Consider the following 20,595-nt stretch of genomic DNA (forward strand, 5'->3'; position numbering starts at 1 on the left):
AAGCAGTTCTTTGGACCCAGAGTTCTAAAACCTGATTATAATTCTTAGGGCAAAGAGGAACAGGAGCCCTAGAGATAGGTAGCACCAATAGCTAATACTGAACAAACTTCTTATATCTTACAGAAGACATTACTTTTTTCCTATAACTTAAAGATGCAACATTTAGGACAACAGGTAGAGAACATTTGACAGGAAAGTTTTCTGGGGGCTTGAAAAACTGATTTGGATTAAGCCAGTTTGTGGGAGAAAGGTCCATCTGATGGGGGACTACAGAGACCCAGTGGGCTCTAAGCAACTTCTTTTAAGATGAAATGAAGAAGATGCATGTCCATTCCTGACTCCGTCCATTCGCACTGGCTGGCAAGGCGATAATCCAGGAGAGGTACCAGTGCGACCTTTAAGATGAGAGAGGAGAAATGTCTGTGGGTATGAAATGAACTCATGGGGTATAAACCACCTGTAAACCGTGAATCATTCGGAACAAATATACACAAAAACTTCCGGAGGGGAGGAGATACAAATCCAGTGATTGAAAAGGCCTGACAGCCCAGATGCCGTCTCTCACTGCTCACATCCCTACAATCACACGACAGGCCAGTTCCACACTCTAACAAGGAAAAGCCTCCCGAACACTTAGACGATGCAGGGTTTTAGTCTCAACGTTTTGCCAAATGGTCTCCATAAAGAGAATCATTTTGTTGCCCTAAGTATTAGCAGTTATTACTTTTATACTCCCTGCCCCAGGTATTTTAAACAGAAAAAAGTCATAATAATTATTGTCTTGATGTCGTCATTAGCCCAGTTTCTGTTCTTGGAGACTTCAGATTCTCATGGTTAAATGTCTTAGGTCTGGGCCGGACACATCGTCCACAATCAAAGCGCTGGGTGAGGATCCCGCATAAGGTGAAGCACCAGGAGAGCGCTGCCCACTACTCTCTTCTTCCTCCTGTGACCCATACAAAGCTCCCGTCTGTTTTCCGCTAGGCTGAATGGAGAGCTACTGTGTTTCTCTAAGTCTTGGCTGGGACAAGAGCTATACCCGCGGGCTGTCCCCGCTGCTCCACGGCCTTCTGTGGACTAACTGGTCCGCCCACACAGCTCCAAGTCCTCCTGTTGCCCTCAGGGGCATGTCTTTCTGTTTCCCTTGCAGTGAGCTGGCCACTGGAACACCAGAAGCATGAGGAGGTGGCTCCGTGGGTTCTTTTGGAGAAGCTATTTTCTTTTCCTCTGATCTAGATGCCCTTGCTTTCTTTTTGACGGACGAGGTTTTCCAAGCTGGTCAAACCATTTCTCCACCGTGCGTTGGGCGGAAGAGTTACAGAGTGCATTTGTGAACGACACTCTACGGTGTCACTTTTTGTGTGTAAGCTAGCCAGCTGCTAGCCTGCCCAGAGGTGCCAACCGTTCCGGAAATGAGCCCGGAACTGCCAAAGTCAGAAGAAAGTTCTTCCTGCTTGATTTGAGCCTGGAACGTAATCTGCTGGAGAGGAATTTCAGTGGGTGTAAACATGGAATGTTCAGCAACCTGGGAAAAAGCACAGTCCTGGGATCTCACTGGTGAGCCTGATGGGGACGTGTCTGGCAGGAGGACAAGCAAATGTTGACTCTTGAGGGGAAAATCTTCTTACCCTCATGTTTTGGTTCATGGCACTATTCTTGTCCACCTCCATCCCCACAACCAAACTGATTAATAAGCCTTTGCCCCTCCATTTGCAAGACTTGTGCTGCTTGAGATAATCCTCCATACAGGTGAATGGCTCCACAGCTAGTTTTATTTTGTTTCTTTGAAAATATCCTCCTGAGATAGCTCAGTTTGCAGGGCTGGTCATCAGTGTCGGGCTCTGAGCAGTGCCGCTGCCTCTTTGAGGTCTTGAAGGCATCTGTTGTGTGTGGCAGGGCACGTCCTGGTGTGTCTGCGTCAAAGGGCTGCTTCCTGGGATGATCATGGGAGGACATGTGACTGCAAGATGCCATAGAAATGGCCACTGGCTTGGATTTAGAAAAAAGCTTCTGTTGATTTCCTTCATTACCAAGCCAGCTTTTCTTCTTAGCATTTTTTTCTTTATTGATGTTAGAGAGAGAGAGAGAGAAGAAGGGAGAGGGAGAGAGAGAGAGAAACATTGATGAGCGAGAACATCGATTGGCTGCCTCCTGCATGCCTTCCACTGGGGACTGGGCCCACAACCTGCACATGTGCCCTGACTGGGAATTGAACCAGTGACCTCTTGGTGCATGGGTCAATGCTCAACCACTGAGCCACACCGGCCAGGCTCTTAACATAGTTATTAGTGGCATTTTTTTCTTAATATCAGTGCTTGCGACTAAACTCTGTTTAAAATACATCTTACCCTCTTCCTTAAGGGTTGATTCTATTTCAGATGGTCTTCACCTGTTTGTGAGAGAATTCCACCACAGTTGGACTTGCATAGCTTTCTCTGGTAAAACTGCCTGAGGCAGGAAGGCTTGGAATCCAGCTGGTCAGTGCTGGGCCCTGAGCATCACTGGTGTCGCCTCGGGCTTTTTGGAGCATCTGCTGCAGCTGTGCACAGACAGCTGCGTGTGGTCGTGCCAGACGGAGCCCCGCATGGTCCTGCAGTGTGGCCTCTCTGAACAATATAGTCATGGTCATGAGCTTGGATTCAAGAGGGCATTGCCTTTGAATGTCTTCATGTTTAGAATGGTCAAGGTCAAAGTCGCTCAGGGTTAAAAGACCTTCTGCCTCAGGCTGGTCAAGGTCATCATCACCGAGGGCTAAGACCGAGCCCCTGCTTCTGCTCCCCTGACTGAGGTTGTTACCAAGTCACTGCCCAGAGCATCCACAACCAGCTCATTTCCAAGCTGCCATGAGACGCCAGTCACTCATAAGCAAGAGACTTTGGGGACATTCTCTCTAGTATCGTATCTCACTGAAACCTCTCCAAGGAGGGAAGTGATTTCTTCTCCAAATATTCTGCAGCCACTTTTAATCAGAAATTGAACAAGAATAACTTTTTTTTTACACATTCATTTTCTAGTTCTGGGCTGGCGGAAGTAGAAGGCCGAAGGATGCTCACGGCACCCACACTGCGACAGTCAATGCAGTCATCTGATTGGGTGAGGAATGTTGCTCAAGGTTGTGTGACACTCCAAGAAGGAACCGCAGGAGAATAACGTTGTCTCTCGGAAGCCGGTCTAATGGCTTTTGAACTGTGTTCATTTTCTCTGCATCGTGTCCTTGATCCATTACACAGACCCAGGGATGACAGATCTGCTGAGAAAATACTTCCAGGAATATTTTGTAGGAAATCCTTTAAAACAGATGCTCCCACGGAAATGGACTCCCGGTCTAGGTACACTTCCACTCCAGAATTCAGTTCGTGTTTCGGCTCTCGGAGAGACTTCACATTGGCTGTCTGAAGATGCCTTGCATGAAAAGTCCTTTCTGATTAAAAATTTTAAAAAAGCATGTCCGGGACTGGTTTGGGCGGATGGCCATTCTCACAGATACTTGGCAGAGACACTCCAAAGAGCTGTCCTGGCCTGAGAGAGGTTGATGATATGGGCAAGGTATCCAGGTGCATGTCAGAACCCACCCAAAGGCCCACCTTATGCTGGATTTCCTTTTAGATGCCTCTGACCTGAGTCACTCAGCTGCTGGGTGGCAGCCAGGCGGCAGGGCTGCAGGTGAGCTGGCTCATCTGGCGGGGCAGCTGCTCCATGAGGAAGGACTCTCGGAGCTGGGAGGGGCTGGTGGCATCCTCGGATCCCTGTGTCCGAAGGGCAGTGTCTGGAAGGTGGCTCATTCTAAGTCTACAGGGACATTCATGCCCACTGAGCAGATGCGGTGGTGCCTCCTCTTGGCCGGAACTGCCCGTCGCTGGTGCTCTCTCCCAGAGCCAGTTACCCCAGCGCTGGGGGTGACACGGTGATGACCCCCTTCACTGTGTCTGAACCCCTTATTGTACGGTTTTAGAATAGGCACGATTCCCACAGTCACTGGTGAAGATTTTGAGGGGAATGCTCTTCGGACCATCCTCCTCCATCTCTAGGCTGATGCATCTCTGAAGGAGAGAGCGCCATTGTCCTGTTCTGGGGAACTGAAAGTGGCCACACAGCCCACCGTGGGCCAGCCCAGGACACGCGCTCACGGCATCGGTACCGCCTTCCCCCGCTTCATCCACAGGGCGTGCTGTCCACGTGTCACTTCATTGTATTTGATTTTTCTTTTTAAAGTTCTTGTCATACTTGATTTGGGCCACAAAGAGCTCACTGACCAGGCAAGGTGCCGCTCCCCCTCCTGCCGGCCTCTTTTGAGGTCTAGCCAGCCCTCGAGCCGAGCCGCGGAGTCCTAGCGGAACACACATGTGGCCACAGAAATGCACTGCCCCCTAGCAGAAGGCCCCTCGTTGGTACCAGGCCATCTCTGCAGGGCTCTGTCCAGGGTAGAAGATGGAGCACTGCTCCTTCCTGCTAGGCTTTCCTCTTCTCCATCCGGGATGCTGAGCCCGCAGGACACCACCAGCCCTGACGACCTGCAGGACACCCAGGCGGCCAGTACCTGCAGGGCCTGGGAAAGGCAATGTCCCAACCTGGGCCCTGCCCCCTACCCCAGGGCGGATGGAGATGAGGCGGAGGCTGCTGGGTCCCTTCCAGAGTGATTAGACTCGAACGCTGAAAGTACGCAGAGTCTGGGAGACGGGGGAGAAGGCAAAGGGTGCCCGGGTGCTCTGGGAGATGGGGGTGTCGCCGGTGAGGTCCCGAGGGCAGGCGAGACACGAAGTGCTGGAATCACGACTAACACTGTTACAATGTGTCAGCCAGAGAACCAGAGACGCACAGCCGAATTGTAAAGGAGCTTTATTCTCGCCGGCAGGCTGCGGAGGGCACACTCTCCCCTCAGATCAGCAGCCACGATTCCTCTTGCTCCTCCGATTTTAAAGGCAGAAGCCCCATCCTCCTTGTTCCCTCCTCTCTCCGAGGACCAGTACAGTAGTGGGCGTGACAGCGATTACAGAGTCAAAATGAGCATTATTCACCGTCTCAGGAGTACCTGCAAATACCTGCAATGACTAGTACTGGAAACTGCAAATGCCTCCCAGCACCTGGGGCAGCTATAATCTTAGGCAAAATTTCTTTACTTCTAGGGGTAATTAACCTACTATTGGAAAAATATTGAGGAAGGTCCATTGATAATAAAAATGGAGTCATTTAGTTGCCTTAGCCAAGAGGCCTACATAAGAATGGAATCCAGTCGCCTTAGCCTGGGGCCCAGGTCAACTTGGGGAAGGGGGGAGGGGAAGAGCCTGGAGGGCGAAGGATGAGTGCCTGGTGGTGGGCAGGGAGGGCGCATGGCCAGTGTGACTGCTGCTGGGGCAGTGGCCGGGGTCTGGTGGGTGGTGGCTCTGGGGGAGGCTTCAGTGGGGGTGCCTCTGGCGGAATCTGGTTGCTGGGCCTCCCTGGTGTAGACACACCTGTCGGGGAGGAGGATCTCCCAGGCTCCTCCCTTAGCATCTCTTACTTTGCTAGCAAGAGGGATGATCTCTTTTAAAAAGGGGATCATCTGCCCTGGCTGGTCTGGCTTAGTGGTTAGAGCACCAGCCCACAGACCAATGAGTCGCAGGTTCAATTCCAGTCAAGGGCACATACCTCGGTCGTGGTTCGTCCCTGGCCCTGGTTGGGTTGTGCGGGAGGCAACCAGTTGATGTGGCTCTATCACATCGATGCTTCTCTCTATCTCTCTTTCCCTCCCTCCCACTCTATCTAATAATAAGTAGAAAAATATCCTTGGGTGAGAAATAAAAAAACTGGGGGGTGATCTCTCAGGTGCAGCAGTTTCTAGAAGTGACCAGTGTCCCAGCCATTAATTTCACCTGGCTGGCTCATCAAGAGGCAGCGGAACCGGGTCCCACCAGGATAAGGCTCCGTAAAGCAGGCAGGCAGGCAGGGCTGGGCCAAAAACTAAGTGCCCGCCAATCCAATTACATAGAACTGTAACTGGGCGGCACTTTATGACTAACATGCAACATACTAAATTAAATTCAAGCAGAGAAAGTCCAGGACATCCCCAAATAATAATCAGAATGGTGCAAAGGCCCGTCATTTGGTCTTTTTGTTTGTTTGTTTCTTTTTTTTTATCCTCACCGGAGGATATTTTTCAATTTTTTATTCAGATAGAGCAGGAGGGAGAGAGAGGAAGAGAGATAGAGAAACATGGACATGAAAGGAACACATCGAGTGGCTGCCACCCACACACGACCCAACCAGGGCCGGGACAAACTGCAACCGAGGTACATGCCCTTAGCGGGAACCGAACCCGGGTCTCTCAGGACCGCAGGCCGACGCTCTAACCGCTGAGCCAAACTGGCCAGGGTTCGTCATTTGGTCTTAAGTGTAAATCCCTGGCTGGCAGTCTGTGGGTCAGACCTGCCACCTGCCTGCATCGGGAAAGAATGTTTTTGCTGAGATAGCCACTCCCACTTTGCACATTGCCCCTGCCTGCTCCCCCCTACACTTCTCTGGGGAGGAGAATGGTAGCCCCTGTTGTCTGAGGAAGGGCATATAATCAGATCCTTTGTGATCTGAGGACTTTAAAAAAGCAACGCCTCCCAATTCCTAAGTGTGAGTCCGCTGAGAAAAGAAGAGGGGTGGGATCAAGCTGGAAAGAACCGGACACTAGAACCTGCCTGGCTCCGGGGACTGGCAGGCCCTTTGGTGGGTGATACTGGATGGGCTCTGAAAGAATTAAGCACCGCCCTGGTTGGTTTGACTCAGTGGCCCGCGGACCAGAGAGACCCGGGTTTGGTTCCCGCTAGGGGCACATACCTAGGTTGCAATTTGTCCCTGGCCCCAGTTGGGGTCGTGTGGGTGGCAGCTAGTCGACATGTCTCTCTCACATTGATGTTTCTCTCTCTCTTTCCCCCTCTCTCTCCAGCTCTATCTGAAGATGAGTGCAAAAATGTCCTCAGGTGAGGATAAAAGAAAAAAAAGAATTAAACTCACCTGGGTGTCCTCAGCAAAGCTTAGTGCGGAAGGAGGTAGCCTGGGCTCCCTGCCGGAGCCCCTGCTGGAGCCCCTGCTGGAGCCCCTGCCGGGGTTCCCGGTTGCTCAGTCTCGGTCTCAGTCTCTGTGGCAGCTGCTAAACCCCCTCCAGCTGGCTGGCTCTGCACACACTGTGGCCCCAGCAACCTCACAGACCTGCAAGAACAGGGGAAGAAACGTGACACCCACACCCCAGTTCCCCTCTGCTTGGGGGTTGTATCAGTTTAGCAGGTCCCTTTCTATACCAGAGGGGAAGCTAGAAACAGATTGCTTTTCCTATAAAATGAGCGAAGCTCAGAGAGCTCAGCCTTGTGTGGTCAAACACTGCATTCCTGAATGCCACCCTCCTGCTCCTGAGACCCAGCAGGGGAGGAAAGAAAGCTTCTTAGCTAAAGGGGGAAGTTATGGGCTCGGACAGACAGGAAGTGGTGCACCTGGCAGGAGGGGAAACCAGGAAGCGGCTCTGACAGCTTGCAGGCTTCTCTTGGCGGTTTTTCCAACACTAAGGACCTTCCAACACCATGGGGTACCCAACAATTCAATTCAATTCCAGCACTAACTACCCAGAATTTACACAGACCCCATAGATCAAGGGCTTAGTCCTGTAAGACTGCCCCCACTTCAGACCCCAGCCACCGACGGGGTGCCTAGGCTACTCACACTTCTTCCTGACCAACTACAGATTTGGGGGTTCCCATTACCCCCCTCTCAGATTCAGTATTTACTAGAATGACACACAGAACTCTTGAAAACACTTTATTGTGTGTACTGGTGTTAAATTAATTAAACAAGGAGGCCATTGGGTCGAGGTGGCCGTCCTGCTGGGGCAGTCTACAAAAGCAATCCATAATCTAAGCTGGCAGATGCTTCAAGGTTTCAAGGTCAAAACACTAAAGACAACCAGTCACAACAGCCAACCAGGCTTTAAGCTACAGCCCGTCCTTTCTACCCACTTCTGGTTTGCTGCTGCATGATTTGAGTCGATGTTTGCTCAAATAAACTCCTGAAACTTTTAGTATGCCTCAGTTTACCTTTTAACAGTTATGGTGTCAGAGGGAAACAAAGGTGTCATCCCCACGGCCCCCCAGAAGCAAGGAGCAGCCAGGAGAAGGTACCTGCCGAGCCCCTTGGTGCTGCTTTCTGGCTGCCTCAGCAGGTGCTGGGCAGGCCCTCGGGGCTCCTGGGTCCTACCTGCCTACCGCCACAGCATTGCTTTACAAGTTTCAGACTTTTTGTAAGCTCATCCCCACCCCCCGGCTTTTTGTTTTTCCTGGACTGGGTTTGACTTAAAAACCAGACTTGGTCTGACTTAGAAATGGGACCAGATCCAAAATCAGATGGGATCTAACTTAGAAACCGGACCACTGGGTCCGGTGTGAGGACAAAGATGAATAAAACTGTATATTAAGTTTGAACAAGTAGTTAACCTAACCAAAGATAATCCTGAATTACAGTGGCCTCCGTGGAGAACTTTTAACCGTCTTAGGTAAGTGTATCCGTTTATGAGGTGCCCTGGAGGAAAGGGAGTGTTAGCCAGGTGCTCACTGCAAAGGGTAAAGGAAAAATGAATCCTCCTCTAGGGTTTCTGGTGACTGGGATGCCACCTGCTGGGACACCCCTCTTACTCCAGAGCCTTCCAATGGCATCCTGGGAAAAATGGCAGAAGCCAGCAAAGGGTAAGAATCTTTACCAAAGTCTGCTCTCCCAGATCTCCATCTGTGATACTTGGTCAAGAATGGAAATTAAAATGTTCCATTGTCCTTTTCTTTCCAAATAAGATCGGTAGGAATAAACACTGCTTACTGATCCTCTGTCTCCTAGGAACAGCTATTGCCTTCTGATCTTTTTTTTGTTGTTGGTACATGCCCCTAGCGGGAACCGAACCTGGGACTTTCTGGTCCTCAGGCCAACGCTCCAACCGCTGAGCCAAACTGGCCAGGGCTGGCTTTCTTGATTGTCTCATTTTATGTTCTGAGAAATTGTTTTGGCAACTGCCAAGGGGGAGGAGCAGGCGGCAAAAGTGTGGGTGGGCGGGCGGAAATGTGGCTTGCATTCCATTTGCCTCTAGAACCCTACCAACGGTTGTCACGTCTCAGGGGGATTGTCCAAATCCTACTTCCTTTGGACTGTCCTTGGGAGTAACTCTGGATGGGGGGGGGGGAGGCTTGTTTTTTGTGCCTTCCTCTTTGAGGACCCCTTTTGTGTCCACGGGGTTGTTCAGTACTGCCAGGAATATTTGCTGTTTGGTCTGGCTGAAACCTGACAAGATATTCAAAAGGATATTTTCTTTTCAAGTAGCTTTGTGGTCATGTGGGGTTAGAAAACTTTTCCCTTCTTCCCTTCTAGGTTCTCTGGCTGGGCTAATAAATAAATTAACATAAGACAGACTAACCCATAGAAAAGTACATTTTGTACATAAGGAAACCCCTCCCCAAATTTGAGACTCCCCGGGAGTCAGATAACTGAGGTTTATACACCATCCTTAGCTAAGGAGAAGAGGGTAGAGATCTGGGGCTTCAAAGGGGAGGAAGGAGTCACCGAAAGATGAGAGGAGCAAATGTTTGGTAAACAAATGTTTGCCAAGCCCTGCAGGTAAGTCTTTCCAATACGAAGGAGTTCCCTCTGGTAGTAGCTCTCTTCCTGGTGCAGGCCCCCTATCGAAATTCTTTTGGACAGTTAAGGGGAAGGTCAAAAGCTCTTCCTGAGTCTGCTGAACCCTGATTGTCTTCAGCTCAATATAATCCACCAGCCAAAGGGGCACATCCTAGGATGGCTTCCCCTCAGTCATAAATTGGCCAAATTGGAAGCTGATATTCCAAGCCTGGTAGAAACATTTTTAAAGACCTTCTTCCCTAAACTAAAATAAAACTATACACCCACAGGGAAAGAAAAACATGCTGAAGATGTTATGAAAGGATTTACTAAAACATTGAAAAAAGAAAAACAAAACAAGAACAACACACACGCACACAGCTCTAGATCTGGAACATAGGAATCTTTTAATTTTTATATTAGTTAAAGATCTTCTTCTTGACATAAAGAAGCAAATTAAGGATAATGTATGTAGTTGGATGACTGGATCAGCACCTTTGCAATCCAGTTATGAGGAATTAAGGAAAACAACTGTGCTTGACTTACGAATATAGTTTTTACAAGAACGGAAGTGCAGCTCTGGAAACAATTCGAAACCCACCTACTCTTTTTACCAACCCCAAACCTCCCCTATCCACCTCTAAAGGTTTTCAGATATTGTCAGAGATCTGGATTTAGGAAATAAAAGCCACTCTTGGAGAAATGTACATCCTTTCTCTACGGGAGCCTTCTATAGAAACCTAGAGACTTCTCTTGAAATGCAAACTTCAGGGAGGTAGTTCTTATTTTAACAATCTATTTGGAAATTAGGTGAATGAAAAAAAAATCTTTAAAGTCTTTTTCACAGATATTAGTAAAAGCTCCAGCTATCTGCCCTGGCTGGTTTGGCTCAGCGGTTAGAGCGTCAGCTCTCAGACCAAAGGGTCATGGGTTCAATTCGGTCAAGGGTGCGTACCTCGGTTGCGGTTTGGTCCCCAACCCCTGTCGGGGTCATGCAACCAATGGATGTGTCTTTCTCGCATTGATGTTTCTCTCTATCTCCCCCTCCCACTCTATCTGAAGATAAATGGGAAAATATCCTCTGGTGAGGATTAAACAAAAGCGTTAGCTATCTGAGCAGATAAACTTAACCTATTCTATCTGCCAGAAACACAATTTGGATCCAACTGTTCTTTTGTAAAGTAGTGACTTTTGCATTCTCATACCCATCTCATGGCTAAAATTTTAAAACAAAAAATATAATGTCTCTGCATCCATCTGTATGTTTATGTATCTCTCTGTATGTTGTATAGATAGATGTGTGATATTTTTCTACCTCTGGACGGTATTGCCAAAATTAATTTGTAAAGAGCTCCATGTAATTTGTTTAAAGGCAAACAAGCATTTATATAAATCAAGTATACTCTCAGAACTATAGAAATGAACTCAAATATCCTAGGATAATCTTTGGTAAATAAAAGCTAGTTTAAGATTGTTGGTTTAATTTAAAGAGGCATGTATTTAGGGTTATTAGTATTAAATATAATACTTGTATTCTACCCATAACTAATAAACTTATGTTATCTCTGTTACAGAATTAATCACAAAAAGATTAAGATGGTGATTAGCTGTTTAATGTCTCATGAAATTTTCATGAGTATTCTAAACACAGTTGTTAAGAGCAAATACATTTAATAGATGTGAGATAAAAGTTCATAAATAAAATTTTCAATAGTCATTATGTTTTATAGTATGTCTACTTAAAAAATCATTTCCAAAATATTTTGGGTACCTTAAAATCTCAAAGTTATACTGAGATCAGTTAAATTATGGATATTTATTGAATATCTAGATTATTTTCAAATAAGATAAAATACTGAAACATTAATTGTTGCATATAAGACTATCTTTTGGATTCTATCCACTTTTGTATTTTTTTAAAGAGGAACTAAAAACATGTTTTATGCTACATTGAAAATTTTATTTTATTTATTTTTTATTTTTTAATTAATTTATTTTTGTTACAGATGTTTCTCCTTTTCCCCCCACTAATTTCCCCCTCCCCCCTCCCCGCCCTGTCCCCAGTTTTGTTGTCCATGTCCATTATTCATGCATACATAAATATAAGTTCTGTGGTTTATCTCTCCCCTACCATCCCTCTTCTGGGGATTGTCAATTTCTTTCTTTTTTTTTTTTTTTTATCCTCACCTGAGGACATTTTTCCATTTTTTGTTCAGGTAGAGTGGGAGGGAGAGAGAGGAACAGAGAGAGAGAGAGAGAGAGAAACATCGATGTGAAAGGAACACATCGAGTGGCTGCCACCCGCACAACCGACCAGGGCCGGGGACAAACTGCAACCGAGGTACATGCCCTTAGCGGGAACTGAACCCGGGTCTCTCAGGACCGCAGGCCGACGCTCTAACCGCTGAACCAAACCGGCCAGGGCGGGGATTGTCAATTTCTACCCCACTTCCACATCTCTGGGACTATCCCATTCCTCAGACTGTTATGTTCATTATATTCCACAAATAAGTGAGATCATATGATACTTGTCTTTCTCAGTTTGGCTTGTTTCGCTTAGGATAATACTCTCTAGGTCCTTCCATGTCATCTCAAAAGATAAGAGATCTTTCTTTCTTATAGCTGTATAGTACTCCATTGTGTATATGTACCACTGCTTTTTTATCCATTCGTCTACTGATGGACACTTGAGCTGTTTCCGGATCTTAGCTATTGTAAATAGTGCTGCTACAAACATGGGGATACATATATTCTTTCTGATTGGTGTTTCAGGCTTCTTAGGCTATATTCCTAGAAGTGGGATCACTGGGTTAAATGGCAGTTCAATTTTTAATTTTTTGAGGTAACACCATATTGTTTTCCATAGTGGCTGCACCAGTCTGCATTCCCACCAGCAGTGTACTAGAGTCCCTTTTTCTCCACACCCTCACCAACACTTCTGTTTGATGATTTGTTGATGGTGGCCATTCTGACAGGTGTGAGGTGATACCTCATTGTTGTTTTAATTTGCATCTCTCTGATGATTAGTGATGATGAGCATTTCTTCATATGTCTCTTAGCCATTTGTATGTCCTGTTCAGAGAGGTGTCTATTTAGGTCCTCTGCCCATTTTTTAATTGGATTCTTTGTCTTCCTTTTGTGAAAATTTTATTACAAGGAAGAATAGATGCTAGATATTGTGAAATATATTTATAAATTTGACAATCCACAGAATGGCAGTGTAGGAGACAGTCCACAATTGTCTAATTCTTGGTTTTCACTAGGAATAAAGGATTCTAAGGGTTAAGAATTCTATTCAATATATGTTATTAAAACTACTTATAAATGATAAGAGTGACAGGAAAGTCTGTGTATGAAAAGTGGATAAGGAAAGTAAAAATGACCATTCCAGAATGAGAAAGAGAAAGAGAAAAATATGAAAAACCTTAATGGATATGAAAATATTGTAGAAGATTTGTGAAAAAGGAATCTTGGGAAATAAATTTTATGTGTGGTCAAGCTTACTAAAATTGGAATGGATTTATTTAAGTTTTTAAAGAATCAATTTTAATATCAAAAGTGCAAAATTAGAATTTGGTTTTTTTCTCTGTTAAAAGGACAAAATTTTCTTGGACTACTGCTCTGATTTTGATAAGAGATTATGAAATGTGATTATTTGGGTGTTTTCTTACCTTTCGGGTAAGAAAAGATTTGGAAATCTACATGGAAAGAAAATATTTTGTGTCCGACCAAAATAATTTACTGTGTTTCGCATTTCTATCAGGTCTTTGGGTACATTCTGATAACTTGAACTGGGCAAGAATTTCCAATTTGAAAAACAAGATTCGAGCAGAACGAGAATTAATAATATTGGATTAAATGAACAGATGATGATGATTATAATATCTTCTATTACTTTTTCTTTGAAACATTACTGGTTCCTTAATGTTGTATTTTTCTAGAGACCAAACTAAATCTTAGTTTGTTTTTGTTTGAGGTGACTGAGACCTGCAAACAATTGTGTTGGGGACTTCCATGAAGACCAGTGTGAACGTAGTCTGGTCCCCTATACTCCCCTTGGACTGTGTAAACGTCTATGATTTCTAGATGCTTGTAAAGTTGGGAAAGTGAGGCTTCAAGAGGGAGACTTTCAGATGAGGCAGGCAGGCCCAAGTAATACATTTTTACAATGAAAGGTTGACTTTCTTTTTCTCCTGGTTGTGAATGGCTGATGTGCACACCATCTCTCAGCTTGGACAACTCTGTTTACTGCCTAACAATTACTGCCTAATTGATGAGTCAATTCCGAGAAGTAGGGTGATGAATTCTCTGACCAATTTTATTTGAGGTGATCAATGTTTTGCCCAAAGAATGACCATTCTGGGTTGATGCTAATCATATTCATTGAATCATTAGCACAAATTGATTAGAGAAGTCACAGTCCCCAACGCTCCCTGTGCTGTTGACCCAGGCTGTGAAGATGCCACTTTGTAGTCAGGCGGGAAGATCACCTGGGTGAGATGGCCTGGAAGCCACCTGACTGAGTGCTCTTCGTAAACAGGACTCCAGAGGCAGAACAGATTCCCTATGGACCATAAATGAGCAAATGACCAACCGTCTGGCTTAGAATAGAGTAGGAGAAACAGAATGTGAAGGTCCCTCCATGGCTTACCTGTCTCTCATCCCATCTTGTGATGGCAGCATTGGTCCCATACGCACTGCAGGATCCCACTACCTAGTCTGGGCTGAGCCCCAACACAGAGCAGGTCTCCCTATGGAAGCCATCAGCCAACACAATGATTTTGGCCAGTCTGGCACTGCCACCTCCTCTTAAAGTCACCTGGGAACTAAGACACACAGATGTCTTGTGTGTGTCTCTCAATTTTGCTGGACTCTGAATTCCCTTCCTTGATCTATGTCTGTCCTATTGCAGTACCACACTTCCTTGACTACTCGACCTTTGTGCTAAGTTTTGCATTCGGAGTATTAGTTCTCCCATCTTTTTCTTTTTTCAGATTGTTTAGTCTCTGGTTCCCTGTGTTTCCATATGAGTGTTAGGATCAGCTGGTCAATTTCTGTATATATTTTATGTCCTTTTTCTTCTTCCAAAAAGCCAGCTTGGATTTTTAACATAATTGCATTGATTCTCTAGGTCAATCTGGGAATTCTGGGGTAAGGGAGTGGGACTCACTTTGTGTCAGACCCTGTGCTAAACACTTTCCTGGCATTATCCCATTGCATCCTCAGAGAACCCTATGATGTAAGTACAGTCACCATGCCCATTTTACAGATAAGAACAGTGAGGCTTTTAGAGTGTCTATACGCCTGGTTTCTTGAGAAATAGATTGGGAGGCAAGATTTCCATGCAGCAGGTTTATTGAGGAGTATCCTTGGGATCAGCACCTGGAAGGCAGGATGGAAGCGGCACAGACAGAGGGAGACGTTGCAACGGGATGCAAGGGGCCACGTCATTCTCTCGTCATCAGTGGAGGCTGCCCAGGAGAGGGCATGACCTGCAAGGAAGCACCTCCCTTCAGTCCAGCGCAGTTCCTCAAGAGGGAGCAACCAGGAGGCAACACTCTGGCAGCTGGAGAAGTGAGTGTCTGCATGCTAGAAGGGGGACCTGGTTGCACCGCAGCCCACAGGCTGTTACCGCTTGTCCTAGGTCATGCAGATGGCAAATGACAACGGGTGACACCAGCGCCCCATCACCCTCACTCCAGACTCTTCGCTCTTACTGCTCACACCAAATTCGCTTATTTGCAGAAATTCAGAAAGTGTCCCATCAAAATCCGTATGTTGAAATATTAGCCCCCAGTGTGATGGTATTAGGAGGAGGGGGCTTTGGGAGGTGACTGTCTCATAAGGACAGAGCCTTCATAAATGAGACTAGTGTCCTTAAAAGAGACCCCAGCGTGTGAGCATACACCCAGAAGTCGGCAGGCTGGAAGAGAGCTCTCACCAGACCCAGACATACCAGCAATCTCATCTTGGACTTCCAGCGTCCACCACTGTGAGCAATGGATTTCTGCTGTTTATAAGCCACCCGGTTTGCAAAGTACTCCCTTATAGTAACTCGAATGGACCAAGACATACCATAATTACGTCCTCAGCTAGAGGCACTCCCAACATTGGACTTGTGATTTCTGAAGTGTCTTAGCTTAAGGCCTTGGGGAGGAAATCTTTCACTAGGCTCTCAAGGACCCAGAGTTTTGAAAACAGACTGTGCAATAGAGACCAAAGCTTTAACTTCTTAACTCTGCTTAATGAGAAGTGTGGACTCAGCCTTGGTGGTCTGGTCTCACAGAGTTAGTCTTTCCGATGACCTTCCCTGGCTCCTCAGTTCACCTGACCACCAGGAGAGAGGTCTGTAAACACTCTCTTCCCCAGAAGTTAAGCTATAAAATGCACAGGGGCTTCTGAGCAGTTTAATAAGGACTTTTTCCTGGATGGTCAGTGGAGCAAGCATACAAATCGTGTACTCTGGGAGCTTTAAATTGCTTTTTAGGGCACAGCTGGATCTCCGAAATCACTGCAGTTTAACTATTTGCACGTGTTTTGCCAGACGTTTCTAATGGGTTGACAAACATCTGATAATGGCTACAAAGTTTAGCCTTCGAGTTTAAAGGGATTGAAATATAGGATTCTTAAATAGAGTTTATGAGGCCCTGAAACTACGCACCAAGTGGTTTGTGTGTGTACATAAATGCATTTTATGTGAGGAGGGCCCATGCTTCCCTGATAGGTTTTGTGACTCCATAAAATACATGATAATTGGTTTTAAAAAACACCCCAAACTCTCTTTTTCCCCTCTTTTGTCACTCATGGGTCCACTTCCTTGTTTCTTCCTAATTTTGCTACAAAGTGGTCCGAGGTTGATACTTAGTATCTATCAGGGGACTGGAGTATGTCGGGTAGATGACAAACCTGGAAAATCTCCATCCATCATAAGATCACACATCTGGCAATTGAACCAGAACTTGGTGGCCCAGCTCTGTTCTTTTCTGCCCATTTGACATTATGCTGATAGCTTTCGCCTTGTTTTAAAATACCTGTTTGTGTTTGAATCCATCCTGAAAATATTTCCATCATGCATTATACCAGGCTATGTGCAAGCTCCATGACTCTATGGAGTATAAAAATAAATAAAAGGGTTATATGGACTCTTATGTTCATTGCAGCATTATTTACAATAACCAAAATCTGGAAACAGCCCAAGTGCCCATCAGTAGATGAGTGAATATAAAAGCTATGGTACATTGACACAATGGAATACTATGCAGCTATAAAAATGAAGGAACTCTTACCTTCTGCAACAGCATAGGGGGACCTGGAGAGTATTATGCTAAGTGAAATAAGCCAGTCAGAGAAAGACAAAGTATCACATGATCTCACATATATGTAGAATCTAATGAACAAAATAAACTGATGAACAAAATAGAAACAGGCATGAAAACATGGAACAGACTGACAAATGTTAGAGGGAAAGCAGGTGGAGGGTGGGGGACTGGATGAAAGAAGGTGAAGAGATTAGCTGAAGAACATATATGCATAACCCATAGACACAGACAATAGTGGGTTGATGGCCAGAGAGAAGGGGGTGCAGGGGTTGGGTGGAGATGGGCAAAGGTGGGGAATATGGGGACATCTGTAATAGTGTCAATAATAAAAATAAACTTAAAAAATAAAATAAAAGATAACTGTACTCTCAATACCCCTACAGTTATGTTGAGGCTTAAATTAAAGGAAGGGGTCTCTCTCTCTCTCTCTCTCTCTCTCTCTCTCTCTCTCTCTCTCTGATCTGAGAATCTGGCTACAGGGCAGCAAAGAATGCTCTCCAAGGACCTGGTTTTTATCTTAGGTTCTACGCAAGGCAGAGAACCTAGCATCTGCCTTGGGTGAAGGTGTGTGTGTGTGTGTGTGTGTGTGTGTGTGTGTGTGTGTGTGTGTGTTTAATGTCTTCTCTATCCTTTGGGAAAAGGTGCTCACAGTGGGATGACAAAGGTCAAGAATAGATGGCATTCATTGCGTATTATGGAAATCTGCTAAGGAACCTATGGACCTTGTCTTTTTCAATTCCCACAAGAACCTGCAGAGGTAGATACTATTTTAATTTCCATCTACAGATGAGAAATGAGCCATGCAGATGTTAATGTGCCCCAGTTAACTCAGACAAGTTTTCTAGTTAGTAAGTAAAGGAAGCTCGATTTCTGCCTGGGTCTGTCTGACCTCAGAGCCTTAATCACTTTGCTGCATTGAATTTGATGTCGAGAATGATTATTCTCTTCGTACCCTATAACTCAACAACTGCTAAACCACAGAAACCTTTTATTTCTGGACAGTTCAGCCAAGTAAGTTTTATTGCTTCATGACACAGTTCTTGAATTTAGAGAGCTGCCCACCTGAGATAACCTCCCTCTCTAGTTTGTTGGGAGTTATTCATTCATTCTTGGCTGCTGTTAATTTTAATTGGTTGGTTGACCTTTGACTACTATAAAGTTGATCTGATTAAAAAATATTTTCATAGAAAATTATCAACAAATACCAAAAGCTCTAGATAAAACCAAACCAGACATGCTTGAATAAATATCCACAGAGCTGTTGAAAATGTCTGCCTGTGCCCTTGGCATTTGTAAAGAGGTAACTATGACCCCAGCACAATCTTTGCTATCATTGGGTTATTGCTAACATATCCATCTTAACTTGACCATCAGCTTTGATGTTTCCGCTGGCAAAAGAGCTACTTAAGCTTTTCACATTGTCTGCATTACTGGTAGTATACAGATCTCACCCTATTTAACACACACACACACACTCACACATACACTCACACACTCTCAGCAAAGAGGCTTTTAGGAGGCTAACAATATAAACACTTAGTACTCTCAAACACAGAGAAGCAACAGAAACCTTTCACAGCATACTGACAGAGGGGAGCTTCAAAGATAGCTGGATTTCCTCTCTCTGACTTTGGAAAGACATTATTTGCTAAGAATGTCCTCCTCTGCCTGTGTTCTTCTCTGGAAATTTTTGAATTCGGGGAAAAAATCCTTTGAATTTTGAGGTTTTCCTTCCATATCTTTTCATAAATTTTTTTGACTGAGCTCTTGTTCTTTTGTGGTCGCTTACAGATTGCTAGGCAAAAGTAACTCAGTAGAAAATATTTGAAAGACATAAAAGGAGGGAAATATAAGTAGGACATTGTTTTGCTTTTGGTCCAAACTTCCCCACAAAATTTGTACCTGTGAGAGGATTGCTTTTTGCTCCACTATTCTGAGGTTGTTTCCACAGTCATAACCCACTTCATACTTTATAAGTTGGGATGAAAGCTGGTCTTTGGGTACTGAATCCATGTTACTAGCTAATGAAAAAATTCTCAAGGCTTGGTCTCTACTTCACATAATTATTTTTCTCTTTCTTTTTCTCTCTCCCACTTTCTTTAAATCGGTGGACACATTTTAACTATTAACAATGTCTTTGTTTTTCCTGCAAAGTAGGCCGCAACATAAATGCCTGGACATCTTGGCTACTAAAATGTTAAGTTCTCAAATGAGTAATGGGGGCAGTTGTAAGATGTGTTTGACAAGCATCACAGCATCAACATAGAGTCTGACCCTCGTTTATCATGGTTGATCAATTCCAGATTCTACCGCCATAAATGAATATCCCCTGCCATTTAAAAATGAGGAAATCAAATCAGCTTGTGAATTTTTGCTCCTGTCAAAAAAAAAAAAATGCTTGTAGGATACTTTAGCTTTGCCATTACGAGTCAAGGGAAGAAGACAGTCATATCCATTAGTTGTCACTGGATCCTGGTAGTCAACTGGTGTTGGGGTTTGAGAGGCTAAGACAGAGGACAGTCTATTTTTCCAGACCCCTCCTCATCTTGGTGCCCAGAAGAAGGCAGAAGCTAGGCCACTATCCCTTCCTCTCCAGGAGGCTGAGCAGGTGCCCCTGGAAGACACCAACCCTGAAAAGTGGCCACTGTGCCAACAGCCCTCTGTGTTGTCAAAGTCCACCCCCAGTGGCTAGAGGAAGCCAGACCTGAGGGGGTCCAGCACAAAATACCGTGGGCGCCCCAGCAGTGTCCTGCACGCACGTGTGCTGCACGATCAGATTCAGCACCCGGACTGAGCGGACAGCGACAAACTCAGGGGCCAGCCCCCAGGCCCAGTACCCACCAGTACTGCAGTGCAGGTTCATAGAGCCACAGCCATAGCCACCTTGACCACCGCCAGCAGCATCACTGCCAGCACAGTGCCCAGCGCCGTATTGAGCACCAGAGCCTCAGTGCCATCTGGCCTATTGGTCCCTGCACCCATAGCCCAGAGCCTCCCCCAGGCCTGGTTCCCAGGAAATGCCCCCCACTGGGATGTCAGCAGCAGAGGCACAAAACACAGAAAAATTTCCCAGAAGTGGTTGCTGCTAAGTATGCCCCTTCATCGAGCAAAGGACTCCTCACCCTTGGGGTCTGTCATTGGATGACATGTCTTGAGACCATCTAAAACCCCTAATGTACCTGCCTACATTATTTAAAAAACATGTTTGTTGTGGTTTGCAATTGCATGTTCTTTTAGTTAATTTTGCAAATGTTTTTATTGATTTTTCAGAGAGAAGAAGGGAAAGAGAGATAGAAACATCGATGTGAGAGAGAAACGTTGATTGGCTGCCTCCTGCACGCCCCCTACTGGGGATTGAGCCTGCAACCTGGGCATGTGCCCTGACTGGGAATTGAACCAGCGACCTCTCAGTCCATGGGACCATGCTCAATCCACTGAGGTACACTGGCCGAGTACTTTTGGTTAACTTAATGCTGGTCTCCATCCATTTTCGTTATTCTTTGTATTTCCAGTTCTTAGCATCGCTTATATTTATGTAACCCAAATGAATATACCAAATGTAGTAATAATGTTACCCTCTGCCCAGAGGCTTCTTAGTTACCCCTCTCCCCCACACCATCCTGGTCTTTTTCTTAGCTTAAACTGACAATATTTATCAAATTGACTA

At 45.5% G+C, this 20,595-nt stretch overlaps 1 pseudogene; it reads right to left on the reverse strand.

The window, feature by feature from the left end:
* Positions 1-820: 820 nt before the first annotated feature.
* Positions 821-19,910, reverse strand: LOC118639565 (annotated as a pseudogene).
* Positions 19,911-20,595: the final 685 nt, after the last annotated feature.

The sequence above is a fragment of the Molossus molossus genome, unplaced genomic scaffold (assembly GCF_014108415.1).
Source record: "Molossus molossus isolate mMolMol1 unplaced genomic scaffold, mMolMol1.p scaffold_m16_p_21, whole genome shotgun sequence".
Taxonomy (NCBI): Eukaryota; Metazoa; Chordata; class Mammalia; order Chiroptera; family Molossidae; genus Molossus; species Molossus molossus.